The sequence below is a fragment of the Odocoileus virginianus genome, chromosome 21, assembly GCF_023699985.2.
Source record: "Odocoileus virginianus isolate 20LAN1187 ecotype Illinois chromosome 21, Ovbor_1.2, whole genome shotgun sequence".
Taxonomy (NCBI): Eukaryota; Metazoa; Chordata; class Mammalia; order Artiodactyla; family Cervidae; genus Odocoileus; species Odocoileus virginianus.
This window is the reverse complement of record NC_069694.1, coordinates 40883261-40901333: the sequence shown is the minus strand read 5'-3', so window position 1 is coordinate 40901333 and position 18073 is coordinate 40883261. Positions and strand designations below refer to the sequence as shown.

Sequence of the window (18073 nt, the reverse complement as noted above, 5' to 3'; positions counted from 1 at the left end):
AACTGATGGCGTTGTAGGAGAGAGAAGGTATAATTGTGGGAAGAAAGACCTTGAGTTAGCAAGAGGGGATGGGAATGATTGTAACAGTGGAGGCTGGTCTTGGAAAAAAGGATGAAAAGTTCATTTGCTCTAACACGAGAGAAGAGTTTAGGAACTCAGGTAAGGGTGCACTACAGATTTGATGGCAGGAAAAGAAATTTCTTTTGAGTATTTATATTTTCTCAGTGAAAAAGAAACAAATGTTTCTGACTTGAACTTCAAATCAATATAATAATCACAATTAGTATTGTTTTAGGGAATTGTAGTCCAGGTGAAAGTAGTGTGGTGCTTGAAACACACACATGTTCCCAAATATATTCCTATGTCGTTATGCTGGGTACTTTACATATATCATTTACTTTAATCATCATAACATTTGACAAAGAAATTTTCTGGCAAAAGAATTAATTTTTCTACATACCATAAAGGTTTGAAGTATTAAATATGCTCTTATAGTAGTCTTCTGCTGCTGCTGCTAAGGCGCTTCAGTTGTGTCCGACTCTGTGCACCCCACAGATGGCAGCCCACCAGGCTCCTCTGTCCCTGGGATTCTCTAGGCAAGAACACCATAACAGTCTAGAGGTTAGCTAATAGCACATTGTCAATAGGTCCTTTGAATGCTGCAATGCAATCAGTACAAAACTGAGAAGAATAGTTTGAAAAGTTTTAATAGATTAAAATATAGATTTTTGAATAGATTAAAATATGAAGTATAGATTAAAGATCAATTAGTGACTATTTACCTAAACTAAGTGATCTAATTAATACCACTGTTTATTCATAATCAGTTTTGTGTAGCAATAACAGGACAAAGAGACCTAAGACCAAACCAAACAAAATCTCTTTAATGTCATTTAAAAATTTTAGGGCACTCCATACTGTTTCTTTGTCATATATATATATATATTTTTTTTTTTTAAAAATAATAATTAGCTATTAAGAAGAATATAGGATGATAAAAGGAGCGCCAACCCTCCCAAATAGGTAACAAATAAAACAAATAAACCAAACCCATGTTAACAGCTATAAGAGTTGTAAGTAGAAATGCTGTGAACAAGCACACTTGGGTTACTCATAACTGACTTTATGTGCTGATCAAACACTGCAGCTTCTTGACCAGAAGTCCAGTCCAGGAGGCATTGTCTTTGTTTTAGTTTCTCAAATATAAATCAATTTGTTAGGAGATAGTAGTCTTTACCATCCTTATAAACATTTATATCAAAAGAAGATTACAAATTTAAAATGTATAATTTTTTTAAATGTTACCTTTTGTTACAAATGAGTCAATATTTTAAAAACTGTCTTACTTTTCTGTATTTAACCTACCTTTGATTTATCTTCACTCCTAATATTTAAGAATATAAACTGTATGTAAAGCGTTTTTGTCAGATAAGGCAATGAGTTAATGTTCCAAATGTTCACCCGTTAGAATTAAAATGTCAGGTAGTAAAGGTTATATGAAGAAAATAACATCTGTAAGAAAATGATAGCATTTAGACAACTACATATTAATCTAGATGATAAACCAAGAATGCTGTTATCTTTGTTGTGGGCTTTTCCCAGACCTACCCCACAGACCAAATTTTCCCCAGTGAGATCATGTTTTATAGTCAGTGTGGAATAGAGAGAGTAATTGCAGATATTATTTTTGTTGATGGCACTGGACCTTCAGTTATAAATATTGAATCCTATAGTGTCAGCAGAGTCTTAGACAAAAAAAAAAAAAAATGACAGTGATATAAATGTTCTCTAATAAACTTGAAAGCCAGGCATCTTTGAACACACTCTAGAAGCAGTTTTGATTTGATCTGATCTTTGATGACCCCCTACCCCATTCTTTAGTTCTTAAATCTATGGCATAGTCAGGTGCAGGGCATGAAGATAGTAATGCTACACACATACCTTCTTTTCTAATCCCAGTCATTTTGCTAATCCTACTCTCCAGTGGTGGCCAGTACAGAGGATTAAGAACCTCTCTCAAGATAAATGAGTAGAAAGGACACCAGGGTTTATATGAGCTGCAACTTTCTGTCTGAATTCTCTGAGTGATAAATTTACCTTTGCTCCAAGTTTGTCCTAAGAGTTTTCCAAGCCTTCTTTAAAAATTCATTTCCTAGAATCAAAAAATGTTGATGAATAAAATAGGCAGGAGCCTAATAGAAATAATTCTGAATTGAAAGACTGAAAACTTACACATAATATTGACCAAAACTTGCTTTGTATTAACTTTCAATGGATTAACTAAGGAGAAACAACTGAGAGAAGTTACTTGTTCCTATTTTGGGTATCTTAGATAATTTTCTTTTAGCTTAAATTTTTAGTTTTATTTAGGTGCTTTAGTATTTATTTAGTAATATTTTAGATTGAAAATTTTCTAAAATAATTATTAGTCCTAGGAAATATTTTAGATAAAGACTTGCAAAGTGGTAGCTACCCAGCATGTATTACACCATTTACTGTATTTTAATCATTTGTATTTTAAGGTTTTAGGCTACCTTTTATGTAGGAGGGTATAATTGCACTTGGAAAGTTTCATGGAACATAAAATTCTGGCCTTGGGGGACTTTTTTCTTCCCCCTACTAGATATTGAGCTTGTTGACTTAATTCTTGTTCTTACTGTGAGTCTATAATTAACTATAGAGACTAGGAAAAAGCAGCGTTCTGTCCTCAGATTAAAGGCAATCCCACAAGCATGATATTGAGAGCAAGAAAGTTTCACCATACTTCACCATTCGTTTTCAATGAAAAGCTGTTTGTATCCTCATTCTACTTAGCATTCTAACTTAATTTTGTTGTCATTGTTGTTTTAAAATTAATAGTAAAAAGTTTATTGTGAAATCATTTTTCAGAAGTTTTAGAAAATATAAAACATTATAAAAATTTCCCATTTCAGTCATCTAGAGATGCTCAAGTTGATTTTGTGCATTAACTCTTTTCTTTATGCATTATTATTATTATTTAGTTTCTTACAAAAATGAATTAATCTCTTTTAAAAAAATTATGACTTTATCAGCAACATTTTTTCATGACATTTAAAACAATGAAAATTGTTTTTAAAGAATAACTACAGTAAGAGAATGAGAGCTCAGAAATATTAAAAAACCCTCAAGTTAGTTTGGAAATTACAGTTTGGAGTTGCAATTTCACTTTTAAAAATAAAACTAATGGGAAATGGCAAAGGAGATATGAACTTAATCCAGTATGTTGCTGCTGTTCAGTCAAGCCTGACTCTTTGTGACCCCATGGTGTTCCCTCTTTCCTGGAGAATCCCAGGGATGGAGGAGCCTTGTAGGCTGCCATCTACGGCGTCGCACAGAGTTGGACATGACTGAAGCGACTTAGCAGCAGCAGCAGCAGCCTGCCAACTCCTGTGTCCATGGAATTTTCCAGGCAAGAATCCTGGAGTGGGTTGCCATTTCCTCCTACAGGGGATCTTCCTGACCCAGGGATTGAACCTGTGTCTCCTGTGTTGAGGGCAGATTCTTTACCACTGAGCCACTAGGAAGCCTAATTCAGCATGTGACACATCAAATTCATACCATTATAGAACAATTCCTTCTACCCTTCTTTCTTTTTCTTCTCTCAAGTTTGGAAATGACAGATAATTTTAAAAAAATTAAAGAAAATTCATCTGAATGCTGTATTTTCCTGGAATTAACTCCATTATAGCAATTCTTTCTTTTTTTTTTTTTTAGATGAGAGAAACCTAAGCAATCATCCTGGGACTTTGGAATAAAGCACCTACTTATTCTTGCTTGTATCAACTGTAGAAAGACTCGTAATGTTTTTGTCTGGGTAAATAGTTAAGCTTCTTTTAATGTGATTTTCTTTTCATATCTAATTTAGTTCCCAAACTGCAGTATAAAGTACATTTTTCACTTGTAAGAAAGTACAAACATGTTTTGGGTAACTTGGATTGAGAAGTAGGCTGGGTTCCTAGAAGATACCCAAGGTCTATTAGTTGTCCATAAACTTTAAGAAATACACATGTACCAGACAAGGCATTTATAGAGCTTGTGCATGAAACATAAAAAAACATGGACATTAGTAAATCCATCATTCTCTCAGTGGCATCAGACTTTATGCCTGAGGAGTATTTCTTCTTTCACAAATATTGATGTTATGGCAGATGTTACAGAAAAACTCGAACATTTTGGCTAACCCAATTCAAGTTGAACAATTATCTACAATTTTTAGGGTATTAGAACATGTTGTTTTCAAATCAGTATCTTTACTTGTAACATCTATCCTGCTTTAACTTCATATTTGTGTACATTTTTATTCCAAGTACTTTTATGTACTTTAAGACTTTCCCATAAGAATGGATCATATTAAGTATAAAGCCACAGATACCAAAGCTTGATTTTTCACTGGGTGCCAAGAGTAATTTTCCTCCTTCTGAAACTTACCAAATGAAGGCATCTGAATAAGATATCAAACTGAAAAAATTAAAGTTTCTATGATTAAATGACATATTCCATCCAAGTTTTTTTTTAAAAAAGTGTTTTTCAAAATGGGTTCTCTGGACCATGTCCAGACAAGTAATTTTCCAGTCTACAGAGGATGAGCTACTTGGCCTGTTTGATATTGCTACGAGTGTCAGACAAACAAGTAGTTGTCACAGCGCTGTACACTGTGGTCAAAATGATGTCTCAGTCTGGTTTGGCCGGTTTGAAATTTTAGTTTTCTTTGGCTGTGTTGATTATAAAGAGCTTTAATGTTTATCTCGGTGAACTATCAAAACACTTCAGTGAAGTACCAGAAGAACTAAGGGACTTAAGCTACCCAGATGACAAAGTTGTTCATGTGGTTTCAATTAAAATGAGAACTCAAGTTTTCTGATTCTTATTTCATTGTTCATTCCTCAGTACTGAGCTGCCAAGAGACCTTGGGAGAGTTAGCTCATGGCGCACCCCTAAGACATGATACAACTCTAACAGGGACAGAGTAAAGAAACAAATTAGGTGACTAAATGGTTAATTCCACAGGTGGGGGAGAGGGGCTTCCCAGATGGTGCTAGTGGTGAAGAATCTGCCTGCCACCGAAGGAGGTATAAGAGAGGCAGTTTTGATCCCTGGGTCCGGAAGATCCCCTGGAGGAGAGCATGGCAACCCATTCCAGCATTCTTGCCTGGAAAATCCCATGGACAGAGAAGCCTGGTGGGCTATGGTTCCTAGGGTCTCAAATAGTCAGATACAACTGAAGTGACTTAGCATGCCAACTAGGGGATCGTAAGTAGGAAAAACACATGAGACCCCTGTAAGTTAAGGATTACTTAAGAGAATAGGTTTGCTTAACCACAAAACCAAGCAGGCTGGCTTAGCAACAAAAACTTGCAACAGAAGCATGAGACATGCCCCTAAAGCATAAAACAATGGTGGCTTGAGACCCACATACTGCCCAGTGAGCTCAGTAAGTTCATGATCCCAGGTCATGTTTCTGCACACATAAAAAACAAAAAACAATGCTTTGTAGATCTAGCTTGACCTTATAAGGACAAGAAAACCTCCCTTCTCAACTTGGAGGAGGAACTGATAATGGAGACATGATATCTATTCAAGAAAGACAAAGAAGGTCTTCTCCCCCTTCCCACTTTTCCTTTGATTATTGGCAAACCACTCCAGTGTTCTTGCCTGGAGAATCCCCATGGACAGAGGAGCCTGGTGGGCTACAATCCACAGGGTCTCAAAGAGTCAGACATGACTGAGCGACTAAGCACAGCAAATAAAACTGTAGCCCAGTAAGTTCCTGGGGCACGGCAAACCTCACAAGTGTCCTATTCTAATACGTCACTTCTTATCTATCACTTTGCCTCTCATTGAATTCTTTTCTGCGCTGAGACATAAAGGACTATAGTACTGGAGCTCTTCAGTTCAGTTCAGTTCAGTTCAGTTCAGTCGCTCAGTCGTGTCCGACTCTTTGTGACCCCATGAATCACAGCACGCCAGGCCTCCCTGTCCATCACCAACTCCCGGAGTTTACTCAAACTCATGTCCATCGAGTCAGTGATGCCATCCAACCACCTCATCCTCTGTCGCCCCCTTCTCCTCCTGCCCCCAATCCCTCCCAGCATCAGGGTCTTTTCCAGTGACTCAACTCTTCGCATGACGGTGGCCAAAGTATTGGAGTTTCAGCTTCAACATCAGTCCTTCCAATGAACACCCAGGACTTATCTCCTTCAGGATGGACTGGTTGGATCTCCTTGCAGTCCAAGGGACTCTCAAGAGTCTTCTCCAACACCACAGTTCAAAAGCATCAGTTTTTTGGCGCTCAGCTTTCTTCACTCTTCAGAGCCCCCTAAATGACACCAGATGGTTTCACCTCTTTTGAACAAGAATCATAGATGAATGTTTCCTATAGTGACAGTCCTTCTGCAGCAAGAATGTGGTCTGAGTGAGCCTTGGGGAAAAGGCTAGAAGTGAAACTGGTCAACAGGATTCTTAGGTAGATTTAAGCTCCTCATAGTGCACACACTGGGCTTCCAGGTGGTTCTGGTGGGAATGAACCTGCCTGCCAATGTAGGAGACAAAAAGACATGGGTTCGGTCCCTGGGTCGGAAAGATCCTCTGGAGAAGGGAATGGCAGCCCACTCCAGTATTCTTGCCTGGAGAATCCCATGGACAGAGGAGCCTGGTGGGCTACAGTCCGCAGGATTGCAACGAGTTGGGCATGATTGAAGCATCTTAGCACAGGGCCCACACACACTGGAGAGAGAACACGAGCTGTGTTTCCTTTTTTACTTCCAATAGTCTCATCTGAACTCTTCTTAAGTTAAACATGCTTTGTGAACCAGGTAAGCCAGTGATACCATGGGCATACAAAATTTTGCAAATAATGCCTGGGCCAGCTATCATGTTTTAATTCTTAATCTTTGATATTTTAATTTGAACAGAGATATTTTTTTTTCCCATTTTTTAAAATTAGTTGGAGGCTAATTACTTTACAATATTGTTGTGGTTTCTGCCATACATTGATATGAATCAGCCATGGATTTACATGTATTCCCCATCCTGATCCCCCCTCCTGCCTCCCTCTGCATCCCATCCCACTGGGTCTTCTCAGTGCACCAGCCCTGTGCACTTGTCTCCTGCATCCAACCTGGTCTGGTGATCTGTTTCACCCTTGCTAGTATACCTGTTTTAATGCTGTTCTCTTGAAACATCCCACCCTCGCCTTCTCCCACAGAGTCTAAAAGTCTGTTCTGTACATCTGTGTCTCTTTTTCTGTTTTGCATATAGGGTTATCGTTACCATCTTTTAAAATTCCATATATATGCGTTAGTATACTGTATTGGTCTTTATCTTTCTGGCTTACTTCACTCTGTATAATGGGCTCCAGTTTCATCCATCTCATTAGAACTGATTCAAATGAATTCTTTTTAATGGCTGAGAAATATTCCATGGTGTATATGTACCACAGCTTCCTTATCCATTCGTCTGCTGATGGGCATCTAGGTTGCTTCCATATATTGGCTATTATAAACAATGCTGCGATGAACATTGGGGTACATGTGTCTCTTTCAAATCTTTAAAACTCCTAGAGGAGAACATAGGCAAAACACTCTCTGACATAAATCACAGCAAGATCCTCTATGACCCACCTCCCAGAATATTGGAAATAAAAGCAAAAATAAACAAATAGGACCTAATGGAACTTAAAAGCTTTTGCACAACAAAGGAAACTATAAGCAAGGTGAAAAGACAGCCTTCAGAATGGGAGAAAATAATACCAAATGAAGAAACAGACAAAGGATTAATCTCAAAAATATACAAGCAGCTCATGCAGCTCAGTTCCAGAAAAATAAATGACCCAATCAAAATATGGGTCAAAGAACTAAACAGACATTTCTCCAAAGAAGACATACAGATGGCAAAAAAACACATGAAAAGATGCTCAACATCACTCATTATCAGAGAAATGCAAATCAAAACCTCAATGAGGTACCATTACACGCCAGTCAGGATGGCTGCTATCCAAAAGTCTACAAGCAATAAATGCTGGAGAGGGTGTGGAGAAAAGGGAACCCTCTTACACTGTTGGTGGGAATGCAAACTAGTACAGCCGCTATGGAGAACATTGTGGAGATCCCTTAAAAAGCCGGAAATAGAACTGCCATATGACCCAGTAATCCCACTTCTGGGCATACACACTGAGGAAACCAGATCTGAACAGAGATATTTAATGTGAGTGGAAAACAGAATATATGAAGGAAGGGAGGGCAAGGGAAGAGGACGGGAGTCCAGGTATTAAGAGATTGGGAACTCAGAAGAGAAAAGAATTCCTTGCAAAATTTCATTCCAAAAATTTGCCCGAGGCTAGACTTTGTACTAAGATCTTATTTTGAAAACAAAATTCATAACTGTTTTCACATGATCCTACTTTCTAAAGCTCCATTTCACTCCAGCATTGGGCCCCTGACCCTCAAGTGTTGGGAGAATTGAGATATGGGAAGCCCTGGTTCCAAGGAGAATTATTCGTGCCTGATGTTCAGCTGACTTTATTACCCATCAAAGACCCAGTTGGATGCCTTTCAGGGCTGTTGTAATAAACCCATGCTATTTTTGTTAGCTTTCTGTGATAACGAAGCATGCCAATCCCACAGCAGGGCATCTCCGCATCTGCCGCTCAGGACTCTCCTCCCTGGGCTCACAGAGGCATCTTGGTTTTAACTCCCCGAGTCCCTACATTGGAGGCTGCCTTAAGTTCTACCACCATCTACATGTTGACGATTTTTATTCTTTTAATTATAAGAGTGAAACACAACTTTTGAAAAATTCAAACTCTATAGAAGTGTATAGAGAAAAAGATAAACTGTATATTAACACATGCATATGGAATCTAGAAAAGTGGTACAGATTAATCTATCTACGGGGCAAGAATAGAGACACAGACATAGAAAAATGGATGGGTGGACGTGGGCAGGGACAGGGGAAGGAATGAATTGGGATACTGGGCTTGACATATGTACACTGCCGTGAGTAAAACAGATAGCTGGTAGTAAACTCTTGTATGGTGCAAAGAGTTCAGCTTGGTGCTCTGTGGTCACCTGAATTGGCGGGGGGCGGGGGGGATAAAGGGGAGGGAGTTCCCAAAAGGAAGGTATATATGTATACATAGAGCAGATTCACTTTGTTATACAGCAGAAACCAACACAACATTGAAAGGCAATTTAAATTCAATAAAAAAGAAAGAAAAACTAAGACAAACCCAATAACACTGCAAAAAAGAAAAGAAAAAAAAAAGATACATTTCTTTCATTCTTCCCCCCAGAGGAAGGTGTTATTCTTCCTTCAGAATCCCCTGCTTCTCAAATCTACTCTTTAAGAGGAAGACGTTGTAAACAGCTTGGTGCATAAACCTGCAGATGTTTGATGTTTTAAGTGCAAACACACACACCCACACACATAAACATATGCACTGTTGTTCATATTGTTTTACAGCGCCTTCTGCTCTTAATTTTTTTCATTAATTTACTCAGCATCTTTCTGTGAGTGTACATATACATTTTCCAAAAATTTTAGGAATAGCTTAAAAAAATTGTACAGAATTATAAAGCACACAAACCACAATAAGGCCATGGTAAATACACTGAGCTGAATTGGGAGCAAAAGGCCCAGGGATATTGGTCCATTAGAAGGAAGCAGAGCGAGGAAGAACATAGGCTAATATAATTTCCAGTTTCATTTGCTCATTCAAATTAAAGTCACGTGTGTAACGCTCTCCAAACATTGACTGGTGTTTACTTTTGGTGGTAAAATGAAAAGAGGCAGGCTTAGGCCTGATTGTTATAATACTTAACCATGTCCCTCAACTTCCCTGAGGTTTTTTTCTCCACTCAAAAATGACTAGATTAGAGTCAACGATATCTATGATTCTTTCCATTTCTGGTTAGCACTTTACTTCCCTTGGGGGAAAAAAAAAACCTTAAGAAGTTAGTTAGGTATAATGTAGCCTTTGTTCCAAGGTTCACAGTTGTTTCTGTCCATTTCCCAACAGCAGTTCACTAGGCTGATTACACAGGTCAGATTACCTTACTTTAAAAAGTAAAGTACCTTACCTTATTTTAAAAAGCTTATAATAATACCAACATTCTGTTTTACAGTATATAAAGAGTTTTCAACACCTTATCATATCTGATTTTCACCTTCAGTGACGTAGATTGAGCAGATATTAATTCCCACTTTATAGACTAAGAGTTAAGTTCAGAGAAAACTTGCAGAAATCTGACTACTACCTACATTTCCTGTGGCATTGATGGTTGAATAGTCACGTACAATCTGGACAGAGTCATTATCTTGCTCCCGTTTGAGAATTTTATGTGTGGCACGTTTGTAATAATAAGGAATGAGTAACATTTGATAGTCATAGTACAGGAAACAGAAGGTTTAAATTCACCGAGGAGAACTCTTACCACAGATGACCATGAGGAATCTTTTGGAGGATAACTAAAGACATCTTTGACCCCTGGGAACTTTGAGTTCCTACTCTAGACTCCTCAGGTCCAAAGGCCCTCTTTTTAAGTTCCCCTTGCTCTTCAGGTTTCTTGGAACCTTTTACTTTGCATTCCTTCGTCCTGGAATGTGCTTCCACTCCCTGTCTTTCTGTCAAACCTCTACTGATCTTTCAAGCTCAAGTGTTCCCTGTCTGTGAATTACTTGCTCAGTATCTTCTACAGACATAAGTCCTCCAATCTCTCTCCTCTGCTAACTTTAACATCTCCATAACACTAACCATCTCCCTTCTGTCTAACCTTAACTACAGGTTTTTTAAAGGTAAAAACAAAATGCATGTTTTCACTTTTCTTTTCCCAGATATTCAGGGCTGTGACGCAGAGGCTAAAAACATGTATTGAATGAATTTGTTAATTTTATGGAATTTATCAAGTTGGGATTTTATCAAATTTTACTATTAATTTCTGTGTAATTTGTTGCAGGAATGTTCTCCTTTCCTTATTCATACTTACTGTTTTATTATTATTATTTTTAACAATTTGATACAATTACAAGCTTAAAGAAAAGTTGCAAGCACAGTACAGAGATTCCTCTCCTCTACCCATCCATCTGAGTGTGTGTCGCTGCCCCCATGTTCCATTCTTTTGGAATACTTTGCATGTATTTCCCACATTTTGGGACCATTTTCTTGTTTTCAGGCATAGCAAAAGATTCTAGGTTTATCTTGGTTTTGGCCTGCTCAGTCCTGGAACCAACTCCTTTTTCTAAGGAGCTCTGATTTGTACTGGTGGGCATAGTTTTCAGAAGCCAAGTTGAGGGCCTTGGGTCTGCTTATCATTATTAGGGCATCACCACTTCCAGCCCCTCCTGATGGACAGAGCCAGGGATTATTTACAACAATATCTGTTTTGATTTGTTTACATACTGAAAACCACAAATTAACACTGACATCTCCAACACCTCATTGGGCTCATCCTAGTTTTCTCCATCTTGATGTTTGCAAGTCCCTTCTCTGAGAGTGAGAAAACTGGTTGTTATTATCTTTAATATATTTATTTAATGGATTTCTTTATACAGAACTAATCTATTTCTGATGCCATCTCTTTCCCTCCTGATTCCCTCCTTCTTGGATTCTCCTTCTACAATTCTGAAATTCCAAATTTCAATATGGGAGGTGGGTTTCAACATGTACCCAGTTCAATCTCGGAGACCACTGTGTCCTCCAGTTCAGCTCCATGCTAACACTATCTACCGAGAGAGAGGGTCAGAGCCCACAGCTTAAGACTCAGTCTTACAAGACAGTCACCCCACCCATGTCAGTCACAAAGTTCAGGTTGCCACCTGTACTTCTGATAAACTGGTTATAGATCAGAGGTTCCAATGATTCACAAAACTCAAGAGAACATTTTACCTACTCCATCCCCAGTTTCTGGAGAAGGAAATGGTAACGCACTCCAGTATTCTTGCCTGGAAAATTCCATGGACAGAGGAGGCTGGCGGGCTACAGCCCATGGGGTTGCAAAGGGTCGGCCAACAACTGACACTTAACACATCCCCCATTTATTACAAAAAGTAACTCAGGAACAGCCTGATGGAAGAGGTGCATGGGATAAGGTCTGTGGAAAGTGGGTGGAGCTTCTTCCCTCTCTGAATGCACCAGTCTCCGTGAATCTCCTCGTGTCTAACAAGCTGCAGTCTCTCCCAATCCAATCCTTTGGGTTTTTACAAGGCACCATTACATAGGCATGATTGATTTAACCATTTACTATTAGTGACAGATTCAACTTCTAGCTGCTCTCCTCTCCCAAGAAGTTAAGTGGGTGAAATTGAAAGTTCAAACCCTCTCATCACATTGCTGGTCTTCCTCATCCTTAGGTGGGGTCCAAAAGTCACCTTTTTAACACTTGCATCACTTAGGAAATTCCAAGGTTTTTAAGAGCTTCGTGTCGGAAACAAATGAAGACAAATATGTTTTTCTTATTATACATCATGTCAAGGCTGTATATTGTCACCTTGCTTATTTAACTTATATGCAGAGTACATCATGTGAAATGCCAGGCTGGAAGAAGCACAAGCTGGAATCTAGATTGCAGGGAGAAATATTAATAACCTCAGATAGATATGCAGATGACACCACCCTTATGGCAGAAAGCAAAGAGGAACTAAAGAGCCTCTTGATGAAAGTGAAAGAGAAGAGTGAAGAAGCTGGCTTAAAACTCAACATACAAAAATCTAAGATCATGGTATCCGGTCCCATCACTTCATGGCAAATAGGTGGGGAAACGATGGAAACAGTGATGGACTTTCTTATCTTGGGCTCCAAAATCACTGCTGATGGTGACTGCAGCCAGGAAATTAAAAGACACTTGCTCCTTGGAAGAAAAGCTATAACCAACTCAGACAGCATATTAAAAAACATAGACATTACTTTACCAACAAACGTCTGTCTAGTCAAAGCTATGGCTTTTCCAGTAGTCATGTATGGATATGAGAGTTGGACCATAAAGAAAGCTGAGCACTGAAGAATTGATGCTTTTGAACTGTGGTGCTGGAGAAGACTCTTGTGAGTCCCTTGGACGGCAAGGAGATCCAACCAGTCCATCCTAAAGGAAATCAGTCCTGAATATTCAATGGAAGGACTGATGCTGAAGCTGAAGCTCCAACACTTTGGCCACCTGATGCAAAGAACTGACTCATTGGAAAAGACCCTGATGCTGGGAAAGATGGAGGCAGGAGGAGAAGGGGATGACAGAGGATGAGATGGTTGGATGGCATCACCAACTTGATGGACATGAGTTTGGGCAGGCTCCGGGAGCTGGTGATGGACAGGGAGGCCTGGTGTGCTGCAGTCCATGGGGTCTTAAAGAGTCACACACGGCTGAGTGACTGGCCTGATTATACATCACACTATGACATCTCCCACGTCAGGCTGCCCTCCTCGCTGAACAGACCCTGGTACCTTGTGCTGGTGCTTGGCAGGGTCTCCCTCCCCACCCTCGTCCACCTCAGACATTCTGTGCAGGAGTGCCCTCCTCACCCGCCCAGCCTCGGACTCCACACTCGACGGCTTCTCTCTCTCAGGCTCCGACCAAGGGTGCCCTGTGACCCTGGCTCTGATCTTGGTACCTCACACCACGCCTCCGCTTTTTGTCGAAGCCCTCCTTTCCAACTTGGGCTCTGATGAATCACACTGGAAAGGAGACTTTACTCATCATACTTGGGTGCTGACATACTGTGTGGGGGTGCTTGAATATGCCCTTACCACCTTAGGGAGGCATCCTCTGATCTCTAGCTTCCTCCCCCAATCTTGACACCTTGTCACCCTACTTGGGCTCTAACTGCACGCGCTGAATTTCCCTCCCACTTGGATACCCTTCTTCCCTTGTTTGAGTTCCAACACTCTTCTTTGGGCCACTGTGACTGCCCTCCATACAGATATTATTTATTATGCTATGCTCCTGAGGATGACTTCTTTAGGACTGGGAGGGAGAAGAAGAGAAAGTGAAGATGAAGTTGCTCAGTCGTGTCTGACTCTTGGCGACCCTTTGTGGACTGTAGCCTACTACGCCCCTCCGTCCATGGGATTTCCCAGGCAAAAGTACTGAACTGGGTTGCCATTTCCTTCTCCAAAAGAAGAGAAAGGAGGCGAAAAAAAGGAAAAGGACATACCATTTCCCAGGTTTGCTCATTAGTCCTTCTAGAGGGAAATTAATGCATGGAAAAGTTCAAAAGTGGTCAATATGCTTCTTCTGCAATAGTAACAAAAGATTTGGAGTAAGAAAAATTGGAAGTGATTAGAAAAATAAGATTTGAAGTTAAATGCCCTTTTCATTGGAGAATTGAACTTTTATTTCTCTTCTAGGTGTTTCATGCCTCACCCCACCCCCACCCGCCCCAATAGATGACTTCTAAATTAGACATTTAGACATGAAAAAGCTGGAATGAATATTTGTGCTTCTAGCCCAATTTTATTGTTTCATAGATGAGGGAACTGAGTCCTTGTGAGGTCAAATGGGGCTTCCTTGGTGGCTCAGATGGTAAAGAATCTACTTATAATGCCAGAGACTTGGGTTTGATCCCTGGGTCAGGAAGATCCTCTGGAGGAGGAAATGGCAACCCACTCCAGTATTTTTGCCTGGAGAATCCCATGGACAGAGGAGCGTCAAATGACTCTCCCAGGTTTCCCAGGTGACAAAGAAAGAGAAAGAACAATTTTCTACATCCTGGCCAGTGTTCTTGGCACTCTTTCTTCATTATTATCATTTAAAATTATTTGACCTCTAAGGCACATTTCTGAGAAAAATTAGTTTTTATATTATATCTTATATTTTAAATTGAAAGTCCTTTTCTTCAATAATGATATTGTTGGTATACTGCTCTATTTTAGGCCCTAAAACATTAAGTAAGTAGTATTTTGGTGACTGTATTTCATTAGATCTAGAAATCAGCCTCACCAATTTGGTTGTTAGTAACATTTTTTGAATACTCTCTTTTATAGCATGCTTACATTATGTTAACTGTTTTTGATGAAGATGCCAAGCAGGTTGATTATTATTTACTTTGCTATTTATCATCATGTGAGATTGATGGTTTGGCAGACTGTGTATCAGTTCAGTTCAGTTCAGTCACTCAGTCGTGTCCGACTCTGCGACCCCATGGACCACAGCACACCAGGCCTCCCTGTCCATCACCAACTTCCAGAGTCTACTCAAACTCATGTCCATTGAGTCGATGATGCCATCCACCATCTCATCCTCTGTTGTCCCCTTCTCCTCCCGCCTTCAATCTTTCCCAGCACCAGGGGCTTTACCAATGAGTCAGTTCTTCACATCAGGTGGCCAGAGTATTGGAGTTTCAGCTTCAATGTCAGTCCTTCCAATGTATATTCAGGTCTGATTTCCTTTAGGATTGACTGGTTTGATCTCCTTGCAGTCCAAGGGACTCTCAAGAGTCTTCTCCAACACCACAGTTCAAAAGAATCAGTTCTTCGGCACTCAGCTTTCTTTATGGTCCAACTCTCACATCCATACATGACCACTGGAATAACCATAGCCTTGACTAGACAGACTTTTGTTGGCAAAGTAATGCTTCTTCTTTTTAATATGCTCTCTAGGTTGGTCATAACTTTTCTTCCAAGGAACAAGCATCTTTTAATTTCATGGCTGCAGTCACCATCTGCAGTGATTTTGGAGCCCCCCAAAATAGTCAACCACTGTTTCCATTGTTTCCCCATCTATTTGCCATGAAATGATGGGACTGCATGCCATGATCTTAGTTTTCTGAATGTTGAGCTTTAAGCCAAAATTTTCACTCTCCTCTTTCACTTCCATCAAGAGGCTCTTTAGTTCTTCTTTGCTTTCTGCCATAAGGTGGTGTTATCTGCATATCTGGGGTTATTGATATTTCTCCTGGCAATCTTGATTCCAGTTTATGCTTCATCCAGTCCATCCAGGCAAAATGTATCTATCTATCTATCTATCTATATATCTAGAGAGAGAGAGAGAGAGAGACAGAGAGAGTCAAATAACTGATGAATAAAATTTTATTTTAAAAATCCACAATATAAAATTTATATTACTTGAAACCCATTCACATTTATGGAAAGTTCAACATCTTATCAACATTGCAGTTCAACTGGGAATGAAGAACTTGTTGGGTTTAGGTGAACCATTTAGAACATTCATTGATTTCCAAGAATCACCAGGAGTTATTGGGGTCAAAAGGAAAAATAGGCAGCAAACTATATGTAAGGATCCAAGGAAAATCTTGAAGTGTCCTCATCAGTTGTGTAATTTAAGAACTTAAGTGTGATATGAACGTACTTCAGGCCCTTGGTGAAATATTTGCCCTTTGGCACCAGTGCTCTGTAAATTAGTAACAACAAACACACAGATTTCATAATTGGAAGGGACACACCATAAAGATCACTTTGTTGATCTTCCTCCAAGGCAGGAATCCTACTACATACCCATGAGTTTGAATTACCTTCAATCATGGGGAAATCACTACCTCCCAAAGCAGTTGTGCCTTATTTTCTGCAGAAATCTTCCTCTTGGTAACTCTGTCTTCTTACTGCTTCCTTCCGTGCTCTGTGGTTAGAACACAGGCAAACCTTCGTGGCTTCCCTGGCGGCTCAGTGGTAAAGAATAGGCTTGCAAAGCAGGAGATGCGGTTCTGATCCCTGGGGAAGATCCCCTGGAACAGGAAATGGCAACCCACTGCAGTACTCTTGCCTGGGAAGCCCAGGGATAGAGGAGCCTGGTGGGCTACAGTTCATGGGGTCACAAAAGAGTTGGACAGAACTTTAGCGACTAAACAACAACAAAACTTTCTCCATAGGGACAGTCCTGCAGATATGTCCCCCTAGATCCTCATCCTTCTGGAATTTTCTCTCCGTGTCTCTTTCTTCCACCATCCAAGTTCCTCGTGGGAAATGAGATTGCTTGCCCCTTGTCTGGATTTAGTGCCTCTTTTAAAACGTGCTGTTTTAGGAAGCCGTGCCCTCCCCCGTGAAATACAAGAACAGCGTTCTGAATTCCTCTTACCGTCCTTCTGTCCCAGTGAATTGTGGTTTCACTTTATTTTTGGACAGTGGTAGCTATCAGACACAACCTTTGCCCTCAAACACCGCGTTCACTTTGCACAAACTTGTTGACCTTACACCTAAGTCGTCTTTTCTTGAACTCTCATCTGAACAAACAAACAATTCACTCTGATCTGCGGATATCCCCTGCGGCGTCAGGAAGGGCCGGGTAGAGCAGTGCCGGCTCTGAGCTGGCCACCACCGCTCCAGATTGGGTTTCCTTTTTCTCTTGGCTTTAAGAAAGACAAAAAAGCAATTCCTGCTAAATCTCTTAGACAATGCTGACGGTTCCAGGCTCCATTGCAGGAAGCTGGTTTCAACAAGGTAACAAAGAGACCGCCGAGGTCAGAAAGGAGGCGAGAGAGATCGACCGGAAAGTGGCCTTCAGGTAACTCCCCGTGGGTGAGGGTGGGAGCCGGCGCCGCTGGGGGTAGGGGTGCGCCCGGCCCGCCAAGAGGCGAGGGCTGCGGCTGTGCGCCCCGGCGTGGACGCGCTCGGGAGTCCAGGCCGGCGAGTGTGGCACCACGTGCTGCGGGGAGGCGGGGACAGGGCCCTCCTCCTCCGGTTATTTGTAAAGAGCGCGGGGCCGGAGCTCAGAGTTTTCACTGCGGACTCGCCAGGGATAGTGTTGAGAGAGGGGGAGGGAGGGGAGGAAAGAAAGAAGGAGAGAGAGAGGGACTGACTTACGTGGACAAAAACAGACGCAGAAATACACAGGCGAGGTGAGAGGTTAGCAGATCAGCTCACCTACTTCTCTGCTTGCCAAGGAAGATCTGGGAGAGGGAGGGTCCCGTTTAGACGGTCAAACCCCAGGACCCCGAAGGGGCCATTTCCTGCAGCTGCCTGGGGACTGCACGCCTCACCCCTTCTAAGTTTGCTGATGGAATTAATCAGAAAGAAAGGAAGGGGAGGTGGGGTTCTGTAGCCAGTGTAGTTTTCGTCCTAAAAAGTGACTTGGTTTGGGGCTTTAGATCCGGAAGGAGCATGTCTCATCACACT

General features: G+C 40.7%; 1 protein-coding gene across 3 annotated transcripts in view; it reads left to right on the top strand.

The window, feature by feature from the left end:
• The first annotated feature begins 17374 nt into the window (after positions 1-17374).
• The window catches only part of SLC39A8 (solute carrier family 39 member 8), an 84375-nt gene continuing 83676 nt past the window's right edge, over positions 17375-18073 (top strand). The window contains exon 1 of one of the 3 annotated variants that reach the window (XM_020901950.2): positions 17375-17462. The gene's annotated coding sequence lies outside the window, so the exon portion shown is untranslated. Of the gene's footprint in view, positions 17463-17671; positions 17804-18073 lie in introns of those variants that run through there. The other 2 variants (XM_020901949.2, XM_070452193.1) reach the window with 2 other exon arrangements.